Below are 15,062 nucleotides of genomic sequence, written 5' to 3'. Positions count from 1 at the left end.
TAGGCTTGAATTGGTGAAATCAGAATTTTGGCGTTTTTCAGTCGGTAGTGGAAATCTTGATATCGGGGTCGGAATGGAATTTCGGAAATTGGAGTAGGTCTGTTGTGTCATTTGTGACGTGTGTGCAAAATTTCAGGTCATTCGAATGAGGTTTGATAGGTTTTTAGATCGGTTGTGGAATTCGGATGTTTGGAAATCCTTAGGCTTGAATTCGAGGGTGATTTGATGTTTTGATGTTGTTTTGAGTGTTCCGAAGGTTGGAATAAGTTTAATGATGATATGGGACTTCTTGGTATGTATGGTTGAGGTCCCGAGGGCTGGTTGATGGAAGGTTGGAGTGGATTTGGAGTTGCAGAAATTTTTCTGCTTCTGTTGTTTCCGCACCTACAGGTTAGGGACCGTAGGTGCGGTGATCGCGGAAGCGGGAAGAGACTGCAGATGCGGTTTGTGCATCCAAGAAGCAGAAGGCAAGCCGCACCTGCGAGCCCACAGGTGCGAATGAGGGATTTTAAGTGAGAATCCATAGAAATGGAGATTTGTCCGCAGGTGCGAACCGCATATGCGATATTGGTATTGCATGTGCGATTTTGCTGGACAGAAAGTATAAATAGAAGCCTTCTCGAAATTTGGTGATTTTTCCACCATTTGTGTTCGGACTTGGAGCTTTTTTAGAGGAATTGAAGAGGGATTCAAGGGGTAACACTTGGAGGTAATATTTTTTAACTCAGTACTCGATTCTATGGTGATTTCTAAGTGATTAGACATGAAATTAGTGGGATTTAAGGGTTAAAAATTGAAGGTTAGGGCTTGAAATGGGAGAGTTTAAATCGGCAATTTGAGGGGCCATTTGAGGTCCGATTTTGATGTTCTTGGTATGTACAGACTCGTGAGAGGATAAGGATTCTAGTGATGTTAGTTTTATCGAATTCCGAGATGTATGCCCGGGGGTCGAGTTTGGCCAATTTCGGGATTTTTGAGTCGATTTGATATTTTCTCTTGGGCTTTGTTCCTTTAGATTGTATTAATGATGTAATACTGATTTTTGATAGATTTAGAGCATTCGTAGGCCGATTCGAGAGGCAAAGGCATCGCTGGCTAGAGTTTGGACCGGTTTGAGATAAGTAATGATTGTAAATATTGTCCTGAGGGTATAAAACCCCAGATTTCACATTGTTATGCTACTTTGAGGTGATGTACATGCTATATGACGAGTGTGGGGGTGTGCACCGTTGGAGATTGTGACTTGGTCCGTCCCGTACGCCAATTAAGTCGCATATTTGATTGAAAACTATTTGATACTATTGTGTTTTGGAAAGTATTATTATGTTTTGGGATGAATGCCATATTTGGGCCTCGTGCCAACTGTTTGGACCCTTAGGGGCTTTTTACTACTATTCCTCATTGTTTTGACTTAATATCTATACTCAATCATGCTGTATTTTACTAATTTCACAACTCAGCCGTATTTACTCCGTTTTGATACTTTAAATGATATTTTGGGCTGAGTATTTTGTTTTACTATTGCCCGAGTGGCTTGAGAGGTTTCTAACTGAGTGAGGCTGATGGCCTATGTTGTGAGGATATCATGGGATCGGGCTGCGTGGTGCAGCATGTTGTACTGATTTGTGATATATGAGAGGTCGAGGGCCTGATTTATTATACCACAAGATGGCTTGTGATAGTGCTTGGGCTGCATGAGTCCTTCCGGAGTCTGAACACCCCCAGTGAGCGCGGTTACCTAGTGTGAGTAATGTGATGTTGCTCGAGCGGGTGTTGTTTTATTCATGTTATTTCCTGAGGGGCTGATTACGGGTGATTGTGAGGTAGCCTGAGGGACTGGTTCTATTGATATTTAGCCCGATGGGCGGTTTATGATACATGTTTTGTCCGAGGGGATGTTTACGTTTCTATAATTTTTACTCACTATTTCATCCCTTTTTTGAAACTATTGAAAGATGCTTTTAAAAAAAGGTTTTACTGAAACTGAGTTGTTTTACGAGATAATTGATTTCAGTACTGTTTTGAAAATATATTGTATTTGTTGTGGTTCTATGACGTGGAATTATCTGTTTTCTTACTGCTCAGCTTTCATTTACTTTTATTACTTACTGAGTTGGCATACTCACATTAGTCCCTGCACCTTATGTGCAGATCTAGGAGTTGCGGGTCGCGATAGTGAGCATTGATCGTTCTTTCAACAGGTCTCAGAGTTGACAAGGTAGCTGCATGGCTTCACAGCCCTGTTCTTCTCCCTCATATCTTCTCTATATTTATTAAGTATTGTCTTTCAGATTTTGTTAGACTTTATTGTATAGAGACAGAGTTGTAGTTGCTCGTGACTTATGACACCCCAATGTCGGGCTTGTGTATTTATTCCGTACTGGTTATTTAGACTTATATTATGATATTTCGTGTTAATTAATGGCTTAAAAATGACTTTTATAGAATAATGGTTTGATTTGGGAATTGTGTCGGCTGGCCTAGTTTTACGATAGGCTACATCATGACCAGGTCGGTTTTAGGGTCGTAACAAGTTGGTATCAGAGCCTAGGTTACATAGGTCTCACGAGTCATGAGCAGGTTTAGTAGAGTCTTACGGATCGGTACGGAGACGTATGTACTTATCCTCGGGAGACTGCAGAATATTTAGGAAAAACTTCACATTCTTGAATTCCTATTGTGCGAATCTGTTGATTTTGATAACTAAACTTCTGTTATTTTATTCTCTCACAGATGGCGAGGACACGTGCTACCGATCAGGATGGACGACCACCAGTACCACCAGTTGGGGCTAGTAGAGGCCGATGATGCGGTCGAGGCCGTGGTAGGGGCAGGGGTGTAGCCCGCACAGTAGCCAAGGCAGCACCTGCAGATCCACCAGCCGCCCCAGTTCAGGATCAGTTCCCAGTTGCGGGCGCTCCAGCAGTACCAGCTTAGGCACCAACTGTGCCTATTGTCATCCCAGGCCTTCAAGATGCCCTGGCCCAGATTCTATCAATGCGCACTAACCTGGATCAGGCAGTCTTAGTTACTACAGTCGCAGCTACTTCTCAGGCCGGGGGAGACACTCAGACTCCCAACTCACACACCTGAGCAGGTTGTGTAGGGATTTCAGAAACCGGGGCCACCTCCGGCCCAGCCGGTTGCAGCTGCTCTGGACTATGTAGCTCCAGTTATACAAAAGGATAAGCAGTGTAGATTGGAGAGGTATGGGAGACTTCAGCCTCCGACTTTTAGTGGTGCAGAGGGCGAGGATTCCAAGGGTTTCTTGGACAAGTGTCAGAGGATGCTTCGGACCGTGGGTATTTTGGAGACTAGTGGGGTCTCATTCACTACTTTTCAGGTCTCCGGGGCTGCACTTAGTTAGTGGGAGGCTTACGAGAGGCGTAGGCCGGTTGGCGTAGTGCCCCTTTCTTGGCAACAGTTCTCCGTTCTCTTTCTGGAGAAGTTTGTACCTGAGTCTCGCCGAGAGGAGCTATGTAGGCAGTTCAAGCAGCTTCGTCAGGGTGACAGATCTGTTACACAGTATGTGATGTGGTTCTTCGAGTTGGCTCATCATGCAATCTGGTTGGTTCCCACAGACCGAGAGAGGACCAGGAGGTTTATAGATGGCCTCAGTTTTCAGCTTCGGTTGCTCATGACCAGAGAGAGAGTATCATAGCTCGACAGATTGAGATGGTTCGTGGTCAGGAGAGGGTTGAGAGGGAGGCTAAGAGGCCTCGTGGTAAGGGTGGATTCAGTGGTACTCCTCACGGAGGTCAGTTTCAGCACTGTAGAGGCTATCCATTCAGGCATGCTCAATCAACTCGCCCAGTTTATCGTGGGGCATCATCGGGCCATGGTTCTCACAGTTCTCATCAGGGTCATTCCTCACTTAGTGCCCTTCCAGCCCAAAGTTTGTCCCGTGCTTCATCAGTTCAAGGCTCTTCCATGCCAGGTTCTTCTACTATTCATCCCGGTGCTAGGGATTCCCTTCAATCCCCGTCTCCAGCACCAAGGGTTGTTATGAGTGTGGAGAGTTGGGGCATATGTGGAGACAGTGTCCTCGTCGTCTTGGGGGTTCATCTCAGCAGAGGAGTCAGACATCGACTTCAGCACCAGTTACTTTGCCACCCAGCCACCCAGCTAGGGGTGGAGGATAGTCAGCTAGGGGTCACTCCAGAGGGGGAGGTCGATCAGGTGGTGGGTGTCAGGCCTATTTTTATGCACTCCCAGCCAAACCCGATGCAATTGCTTCAGATGTTGTGATTATAGGTATTGTCTCAGTTTTCCACAAAGATGCCTCTGTGTTATTTGATCCTGGTTCCACTTTTTCATATGTGTCATCGTATTGCTCGTTATTTGGATACGTTCTGTGAGTCTCCTGTTTCATCTGTTCATGTATCTACTCCGGTGGGCGATACTATTATTGTGGACCGCGTATATCGATCATGTGTGGTGACTATTGGGGGTTTGAAGACCCGAGTGGACCTTCTTTTGCTTTGTATGGTCGATGTTGATGTGATATTGGGCATGGATTGGTTATCTCCGTGTCGTGCTATTTTGGACTGTCATGCTAAGACAGTGACGTTAGCTATGCCGGGTGTGCCACGGATCGAGTGGCGAGGTTCGACTGATTTTGTCCCCAATAGGGTGATCTCATTTTTGAAGGCCCAACGGATGGTGGGAAAGGTTGTCTTTTTTACTTAGCCTTTGTGAGGGATGTCAGTGTAGAGACTCCTAGTATTGATTTAGTCCCGATAGTGAGGGACTTTCCGGATGTGTTTCCTGCAGACTTGCCGAGCATGCCACCGGACAGGGATATTAACTTTGGTATTGATTTGGTGCCGGACACTAGTGAAAAAGGGATATTATTATTGTAATTGTTATTATTTTTATTATTTTTGTTGTTGTTGTTGTTGTTTTTTGGTAACTAACTATTTTATATTACTACTTGGAAATATGTACAGCTCTGTTAACTAAAAAAATGAAAGTGTGCAGTTTAGACATTGGTCCTAAACTTGCACTCTCAAAATAACCTCTATTTACATCTCAAATCAGCATCTATGAATAGAAATTTAACGTTTCCATATATTTGCTAAGTCTACTACTTCTATTTGCTCTCCGATGAACCTCCTGTATCACTTACTTTACCACCTGATGAGCTGTCCTTCTTTGCATCTTGAAAATCCTCGTATTCCTTTCCTGCCAAATGTGGTAAAGTTCACCCGCCAACGCCATTCTGTATACTTCATGTTGTGCCTTCTTTCCAATGGTATATCTGATTGCCCATAGCACCTCTGTTTGCTAGTCCCCTGGTCCCCTTCTTATGTGTTGCCATTGCAGCAATTTATTCCAGACTTCTTTCGCATAGACGCATTGAAACAGCATGTGATCAATGTCCTCATTTTCTCTCGTACATAGAGGGCATATCATGTCCTCTAAATTTGCCCAGAATGCAACCCTATTCTTTGTTTGAAGTCGTCTATGCAATGCCAGAAAGAGTATGAACAACCATTTGAGTAATGCATGACTTTTTTTCCTTTTCTTTTTGGATTTTTTTATCAAGAATATTGTTGTTGTTGTTGTTGTTGTTATTATTATTATTATTATTCGACCCAATGCTTTATTTCTGTCCTAGTTGATCCTGATTCGACATTAGAAGTATATTGATTTTATTGTTGTTGTTGTTGTTACGAGGACGAGACATTAATAACTCCTCAGATAATCTTAGGCAATTACATATGATCTAAGTATTCACACTTAAAGCGAAAGAGAAATAAATTGTTGTTTAATTTAAGAAGAAACAAAATAAACAAAATACTAGATCGAAAAAGTTAGTAAAAAATTAATAAAACAAGAGCACAAATTTTAAATACACGAGTACACTCTTGACTTATTCCTACTAAGATATTTAAACAGTGTCATTTAAATAGCACTAACTAGCGATTGAGTTTAAAGCTCTATTGCAAATAACACCTTTCTTCAACAAGTAATAGTATTCTTCTTTTTTCCTTATAGTGAACGCGTTGGATATTTCTGATTGTCTCACAATCTCTTTCTTTCTACACCTCCCTTTTTGATACACATTATTAACACTTTTTTCATGCATCACTTGCAAGGAAGGCATACTTCTAATTATAGGTATGGATATTCTTCCATAGAATAACTAAGAATTTAGTGAAATAATAAAGTTATAAAAACTTGAAATCATGGAATTGATAGATATATAATTACTTAACATTTAGTGGAATATTAATTAGGTAGATCATGTGATAGTGATTTCAGGACTTACATAAAGTAATTATGGTCAACTTCTCGCCTTTATAGCCATTAAACGAAAAGCCATGTAATTTAATGTTATTATTTTTATTGTTAAAATACAATATATCTGGTGACTAGGACGGATCCAATAGTTTGGCTATGAGTTTAATTAAACTCATAATTTTTATACTAGACCTAGATTTTTTGTATGAAACTGAAAATTTAAGCTATAAAGCCAATTCAAACAAGGTGATAAATTTAATAGTTGAAACCAAAATATTGAACCCGTGAAATTAAAACTGTGAATCTACCTTTGCTTGTGACTAAAATATGTCCTTTGGAATTGCAGTGCATAAGGTAACATCGAGATCCTTCAATTGTTCATGCTCGGTTAGACCTGTTTCCACTTTTTAACTTAGTGAAAAGGAAAAAGGCAAGGGGGTGGGTGGCACCATGAATAGTAAGTACACAATGATATGCAAGAGAAAAGGTGTTTCAATTTTTAATTTCTTATCATCTTCAAGTGCTGCAGTTGCGCAGCAACCTAAGCCCTAGCTAGTGCTATATGAAATTACGAAGCACTATGGCAGGTACGAGTCATTATGACAACACTTTATGCACATACTTCACTCGATGAAGAGAAATTAACAATGTTCCGAAATTAAGAAGAAACAAAAAATCAAGATAATAACCATAATGCTTTTAGTTATAAGATTAAAAATGTTCCCTATACCAAAGTATGTATGATTAAATGCTCCCTACAATAACGCATCTTATCTTTTGGATTTTTATTGCTTGAATCAATTCATCATACAATAAATGCAGCATTACGATAAAATAAATGCAGCATTAAGAATCTCTCTGCTCCTTCGAGTAGGGGTAAGATGTGAACTATCTTTGATGTGACAAAAGTAGGCCCCATATGTGACACACGGATTAGATGTCTTCTCGACATGCTGCAAAAAGGTCCGATCGGATCTCCAAGAAATGGTTGCTTTCTTCATGTTTTGGATTCAATTTGTTATGAAGAAATAAGAAGCGTCCTTTATGTATTTGATTGGTCACCCTTTTGGAAATGGTTCGGAAATACTCCTTCGTTTTTATTTATGTGAATCTATTTCCTTTTTAATTCGTGCCAAAAAGAATGACCTCTTTCCCTATTTGAAAACAATTTACCTTTATATAATGATTTATAGCCACACAAAATATATGTGTTTCATTTTACATCATAAGTTCAAAAATCTTCTCTCTTTTCTTAAATTCCGTGTCCAATCAAATGAGTTCAGATAAATTGAAATTGAGGGAGTATATAATAAACATGAGAGCTTCAAAAATGGTCTTATCCTATTAGAAATGGCTCAAAATTGTCCTCATTCACCTTTTGGTCCAAAAATGCCATTGACATTTTCTTTAGCATAAAAAACTGTCCCTTGAACTAACGTTTGCTTTATCGGATGTATGAGATTTTTTTATAATCCAGGTGGCACTTTTCAATTGGTAACGTTGAGGAATAAAACTTATTAGACCTAACCCATAAGCCCGACCCCCATATTTTGATGCCCATATATTTATTAAACCCAATGTCCTTTTCTTCTTCATCATCTATCTGATATGAACTAAGCCCATATTAGCAAGAATCATATCCAAGCGGAGCTTATATGATTATGAAAAAAGTAGTAGGTAAACTCTCTCAAAAAGCGAAAAATTTATATTGGCCTTATTGTTTATTCGTAAAACAGTACAGTTAAATTTATACGTAGTTTTTAGATATGTGAATTAATTCGATCCTGAAATAATAAAAAAATTAAAGAAATATGTGATACTTTGCCTTGATATGAAGATGAAATAGCAGAAATAGTAATCATGGGAGCAAGGCTTCGGGGCACAGCAATAGCTAAACCAAAAAATAAGAAGATAAAATTGTATAGAGCTTTGAATAGATTATAGGATAAGCATGCCAGAAAATTTTCCCCTTTTACAATGATAATATAGCTCGCTATTTATAGTTAAACGTAGGGAATAAGGACCTAGGATCAAGCTCGTCCTCAATGCCAATTATGAGGGTCATTGAAGAATGTGTAACAACAGACATTAATGCTATATTTTTTTGTAACATGCATCATATTGAGTGATGTAGAATATTTTCCATTAAATGTCACCGGGTGGCAGACATTTATTGCATCTTTATGAGCATCATTCCTTTCGGTAACAAATAGAACAATTATCTTCTGTTATAGTTGTCTTCTGCCTCTGGCTCCACGTGTTGCTTTCTTATGCAATTACTTAGCATAACATATTTTACCCTATACACTCACTAATTATAATCTCATACAAAGAAAGTCCAATCTCCAAAATACAATTAGAAGCATAAGCTCCCTAAAACAAGTGCACTGTCCGTTTCTTCTTTTTGTTTGCTTCTTTAATTAGTTAGCTAGTATGATAATCTGAGATGCTTTACTCGTGCAGTCAATATTAGCGAAGTAGAAGAGTTGATCTATACATGAAATTGAGCTGCACAAAGACGGGATTATCCCTAATGTATCTCGTCTGAATTCAGAATGGCCATAAGAAGGCAAATATCTTTTAACCTTAATTTGTTGTCCCTAGCTTCTATCCCTGGAATTTCAAACTAATTGTCTAATAACAGTTGTTACTGAATTCCATAGGAAGAACTCTTACGGAAACTTTTCAAGAACAATAAGGAGGAAAATATGGGTATAGAATATGTGGGTCGAGTTTATAGGTTGTGTCTATTAATTTAATGTTCAATGTTAACCAATTGGACAGTGCCACATGGATTTTGAAACCCCACACATCCAATAAGGGGCAATTTTAATACTAAAGAGAGCGTTAGCCATATTTTTGGACTAAAAGGTGGATGAGAACAATTTTGAGTCATTTCTAATAGGTTAAGTACAATTTTAATCCTTTTCCATGTAATAACAACAACAACAACGACCCAGTATAATTCTATAGGTGGGGTCTGGGAGGGTAATATGTACGCAGACCTTACCTCTACCCCGAAGGGTAAAGAGACTGTTTCCAGAAGACCCTCGGCTCAAAAAAGCAACAGGAGCCGATATTTTCCATGTAATAAGCGTAAAATAAAAGTACACCTTTTTCTAGTTAATAATTTAAATTTTCAAACATTATGGTTACACATTTAAGTTCAACATAGTACAAAAAAAAAATGTCTTGAATTGAAATCTTACAACTACGTACTCATTACGAAAAGAAAATATCACGTATTTGACCTATGGAAAAAAAAGGACTACGCACGAAGAGGCACATACTCTCATATAGGCTACAAATGTCATCATGTTGACACTTCATGTCAAGCAGAGCTACCTCTCTCCTTACAAATTCAACTTAAATGTGATAGTGCTCTTCCTTTTCCATACTTCTTGTCTTTTCTCCGTCAATTTCAATGGTGCAAAAATGGGGGGCCATCATTCTACTTTAGCCGGTGCGCTAGTGCTCACACTCAATTGGACGTTACTTCTTCCTTTTACTTTCAGAACTTCCGCACAGAAGTTTAAACAATGGACAAGAATATCATTTACGTAAAAGTTGTTTGATTGTACATCGAGGGTAAGAAAAAAAAATCTTCTGTAAATTGTTATCTTAAACATATGTCATAAGATCTCAATCGTTAAAAGGATATATCATTACAAGAGTAAAATAAGAAGTTTAGATTTAAACAGTTTTAAATATAATTAGTCTATTTATACGTGCATTGTACATGTATTTTAAAATTTTTTAATTAGATTATACACTAAATATAGTTAATGCATACATCTCAAAAAATATTTATTCTATCTATAAATTACAAATCTAGATATACCAAAAAGCAAAAGCTAGCATTCTCGTCTAACCTTAAGATCTTTATGAATAAATTCAAAAGGAATACTTTCTGACAAACTTTATCTCTATTTTTCTAGCCATCACACTATCAATTAAATTTTCTTATATCATCCTTTTGAAATTTAACAACTTTAATTTACGATGTCAGAAGCAAGAATTCTTTGATCAACTTTATCTTATCTATATCCTTTAGCCATAACCCACATAGAGCTATTTGTTATACGAAAAATTAAGCCCTTCAATACTGTATTAGCTAAATCACTACAAAAAACCGACAATATTGCGGCGATTTTAGTCCATAATAAGCACTCTATTAGCGCAATTGTTAAGTCGCCATATTATGCAGCCGTAAATTGGCAGTTTATCATATATTACTGCGGGCAAACCTAAAATAAGTGTCACTCTAAGTCTCACCAATTAGAACTTCCCCCAAATAAATTCTGTTTTGTGCAGTTTTCCCTCTCCCTTGCCGTTGTATCATCAGATCGCCGTAGCCGGCGATTCTTTCTTCTATTCTCGCTTAGGCCATCGATTCGGACACGAGAAGGAATGGCGAAGCTTCTAGTCTATTCTCGCCGAGGCTATCGATTCAAACACGATGAAGCTCGTATGGAGTTTGCTTATCTCCGCAACAACTTTAGTGATCTCAACTCCCAACTTCAAACGAAGTTTAGCTAGGTCCTTTCTAATTTTATCTCCTTTTCTCTATTTATTAATTTGGTTCTACGGTTTCATTGTTAGTTTGCTTTCATCTGTCAATATACCTGTCGGATTTGTTTTTAGTTTTCTTTATTTTTTGAGAATTATTTTATATTATATCTAAGGAACAGTCTAGTTAGTGGCAGAGCATGGTTAAATTTGGATTGTGAAAAATAATTATTACAGAGTTTGTTCGAATAATTAATCTTTTTGGATGTTAAAGTCAATAGTTAGCTTTTTAGTTTTAGGACAACAGCCAGATAGTGACGGTAACTAAAGAAACTATACAGTCAGGAAAATTTAGTTATTTCAAACAAGATAATTAAACCAAACAAGCCGTCGTTGATAAATATTCTGATATTTCTCTTTTAGTTTAGACTGTTGGAGAGAAATCTTTCCTTTTCGGCAAGAGGACAAGTTTCAGTTTGAACATACCAAAGAGAAAGTAATTTGTCTTATTATTTAGAATAGAGGGACCAACCAATTGTAAAACCTCATAGTGGATTTTAAAAACCTTAACTATCTCTAAGTACTTCAATACTTCAATTTAATTGCCATACAGTTACCCCATTTTCAAAGAGTTCATTTTATAGTTGCTTACCATTAATCTTGTTTCATGATAATTAGGAGAATTGAGGGATGAGTATCTACAGAAAACTTCTGGAAAATCACAAAAGTTATTAGCATCAGTTGCTCGGACTCTATCAGCAGGATCAAATGATATTGAGCAAGTTAATCCTGATTGTCTCTCTCGAGTTCCATTGAGGAAGCACAACAAATTGGAAGCTGTGGATTTGATTTTGGTATTGCCTGGGTTCAAAAGGCAAGTAGAAATTATTCATTTTAGGTAACTGTTTAATTTATACTATCAGGTCACTTACAAATAACTATTGATCATTATAAATGAAATTAGTAATTTAACAAAGATATAAATTATATATGCTTACAATACAATAACTTATTACACCCATCAATGTAACTTAACATGTTGTAACATGTTGCTGACCATTTATTCAATTTAAATATCAATACTATTAAATAGATTTACCTACAATTTACCTTTTAAATGGCCTAATTGAGTAAATTTCTTATATCGTCCGTGCATAATGGAGGTAGAATTTAGAAAAAAGTAGTGAAAACTTATATTGGAAAGCAATAATCCAGTGTCATCAGTTGGTATTTTGGTTCCTAATTTCCTTAGAATACATTTTGCTAGTCTGTCCTCTTCCATTTTGTTGCTTTTTTGTCTTGGATTTTCCCTTTTTTTACCCAATAAAATTATGTGAGATCAAAATGATATGACTAGTTTTGTGAGGTTTACATTTTTACCTTAACGGATCAGTTATACATGGGCATACAACATTCAAATAGAAGGTAATCTTTTGCTTGTTTGATCTACCACATTACTCTCCTTAATCTTTTAGAGAAGGACATTATTTAGTTGATAGAAGTACAAGCAGCCCAAGTTTAGTTAGAGCAGTACAAGCATGTCTTAGTAAATTGATCACATACAATCATGATTGAGTTTTGGGTTTTTATCAATTGTTGATTTTATTTATTTTGTCGACACATGATATAGGAAGTTGTGTCACGTGATCTAGCAGCCCAAGAAGATCACTCGATGGAAGTAACTATGCGGATCATGAGTGTTCATTGAATGTATCTCTATGATTTATTACTGTTTTTTCCCTTATGTTGAATTGATGTAAAATATTACTCCATGAACTTTAATACATTTGATGGTGTAATTATGAAGTGCTTATGGGTTTTATGTACAACAAATGATTTATTTAAGTAACCGTTCTCTTATATTTGTGTCAAAACTGTTACAAGTAATATACAAGCTTTCACGCAATGGACAGGGTAAATATATGTAATGAACAAAAGCTGTAGAAATTAATTACAAATGAAAAATAATTATGGCGGATTTAAACTGCCCTTTAAAGAGGCAATTGTGGCGGCTGTGAACCGCCATTTTATGCAGGGCTCAATTATGGTGTTTACCGGGAAACCCCTCGTAATAATTTTTTGACGGACGTAATTTCAGGCGTTTCGTAAAACCGTCATAGTGGCAGTTAATAACCGCCGTTATTACAATATTTTCTTGTAGTGGCTAGAGTTATCTTATAATCTTGTTTCACATAGAGAAGTTTGAGATATCTTTGGAAAGGTATATATTTAGAGAAGAAAAGAGTCAAATGCCAATAAGAATAGAAGTGACAGGACGATAGTTAAAGTTCCAACTGAACTTACACGTGCAACATTTTACTTTTATAAGAGTTGTTTCACACTGGATTATTTTATTTTAGTCAAGTCAAATTATTTCATACGAAAAATCTGCACATGTCTAAATATTGTTAATCTTTCCCGGCAGAAAAGCATAACGTAGTGTTAAATACATAACTTTTTAGGGTGGAGTAAACATATTATATCTGAATTTGAAATAAAATAGATATACCTAAAAGCTACATAAAATTTATCATAACTTTAACGCTTAAAATATTTTGGAAAACTATTATCAAAGGAAATAATTATTTGACTCGCTGTTTTCCCTAAAAATTGGATAACAATTAAACTTATAATGTAATTTTAAGGATACGTGATTTCACCTAATACCAATTGATAGATATGAATATTAGTAATAGAAGTTAACAATAAGATAAAGCAAAACAGTGTTGTAACGCAGTTCATCCCTCGAGCTAGAGTGCCTTTGAACTGATCGGTGCCAAAAATAGTTAAGAAACAAACTAACTGATGAACAAGAGTATAAGCGAAAAAGTATTGTATTGCTTTGATATGCGTGAATAATGTGCCTTACAAATGATTAGGACCCTCTTTATATAGTGGAGGAATCCTATTTATGATATAATTCTAATTACGGAAGTAAATCCCATGATGGGCTAAATAACCGGTCCTGACTTGATACGTGCCGAAATTTACACCACGATCCTTGCCCGATCACGGCTATCTCGGCTTTCTGTTATTCGACCTGGCAGGCTACCTTCGATCTCGTTCGATCTCTTTCCTGTTTCGGTCTCGATCCTGATCGACCATTGATTAATGAGCTTACCAATCCATATCTGTACCATGGTCCGATATAACCGAGGCCGAGTGTTGATATACCATCCTGATTTTGGCCAGTCATACAAAATTAGGCAAACCCGATTTTGACCGTATATAGATAGTCCCCTCGTTTTTTGGAGTGTAATGACAAGAAACTAATTGAGTCTTTGAGTTTCTTTGCTTGTTCTTCCCGAAATACCAAATATTCCAATCTCTATTCTTCCTTGCTTACTAAAACAACATGGCCAACACATTTAAACTGTTCCATAAAAGGAAACCGATCAGGTTCGGGCTAAGGAGCGCACCAATTGTCGGTCTTGGAGGGAGACTTTGAAGAAATCCATGCTCGGGGCTTTGTTCTTTCGACCGAGATCGATGGTCCCTGAATGGCCATTTGAACTAGAGTTTGAGTAGCTCTTATGCTTAATAGTCCAGTGAAGATTTGCTCGAGCTCAAAGTGAAGTTAGCCCTTACGCTTTATAGTCGAGTGAGGATTTGCTCGAACTCGAAGTAAAGTTAGTCCTTAGGCTTTGTGGATAGTCCCCGAGTGAGAGTTTGCTCGAACTGGGGCTGAGATAGCCCTTGGGCTTTTATGATTGAGTGAGGACTTGCTCGAACTCGAAATGAAGTTAGCCCTTAGGCTTTATAGTTGAGTGAGGATTTGCTCGAATTCGAAGTAAAGTTAGCCATTAGGCTTTATAGTCGAGTGAGGATTTGCTCAAATCTGAAGTGAAGTTAGCCCTTAGGCTTTATAGATAGTCCCCGAGTGAGAGTTTACTCGAACTTGGGTTAAGATAGCCCTTGGGCTTTTATGATCGAGTGAGGACTTGCTCGAACTCGAAGTGAAGTTAGCCCTTAGGCTTTATAGTCGAGTTAGGATTTTCTCGAACACGAAGTAAAGTTAGCCCTTAGGTTTTATAGATAGTCCCCGAGTGAGAGTTTGCTCGAGCTTAGGTTAAGATAGCCCTTGGGCCCTTGGGATTTTATGATCGACTGAGAACTTGCTCGAACTCGAAGTGAAGTTAGCCCTTAGGCCTTTGTATTTGTTAGGAATTTCTGACGTCTCCGATCCGCATTAATTTGGTCGTAGCCTCTTTAGTTCGGAACCTTCCCTTTGGGCTTATTTCCCATTTCGCTTCGACCTTGCCCGAAGTGTCAGTCCCCGAGTGGGGTGACCGTGGCCTGTAAAATCG

General features: G+C 37.7%; 1 long non-coding RNA gene across 1 annotated transcript; it reads left to right on the top strand.

Moving 5' to 3' along the window:
- Window positions 1-10,086: 10,086 nt before the first annotated feature.
- On the top strand, window positions 10,087-12,615 carry LOC107810279 (uncharacterized). Its single transcript, XR_012709592.1, has 3 exons — window positions 10,087-10,785; window positions 11,434-11,629; window positions 12,386-12,615. It is a non-coding gene; the product is annotated as an uncharacterized LOC107810279 (long non-coding RNA).
- Window positions 12,616-15,062: the final 2,447 nt, after the last annotated feature.

This window comes from Nicotiana tabacum, chromosome 5 (genome assembly GCF_000715075.1).
Source record: "Nicotiana tabacum cultivar K326 chromosome 5, ASM71507v2, whole genome shotgun sequence".
NCBI classification, from domain to species: Eukaryota; Viridiplantae; Streptophyta; class Magnoliopsida; order Solanales; family Solanaceae; genus Nicotiana; species Nicotiana tabacum.
This window is presented reverse-complemented; position numbering and strand designations above follow the sequence as displayed.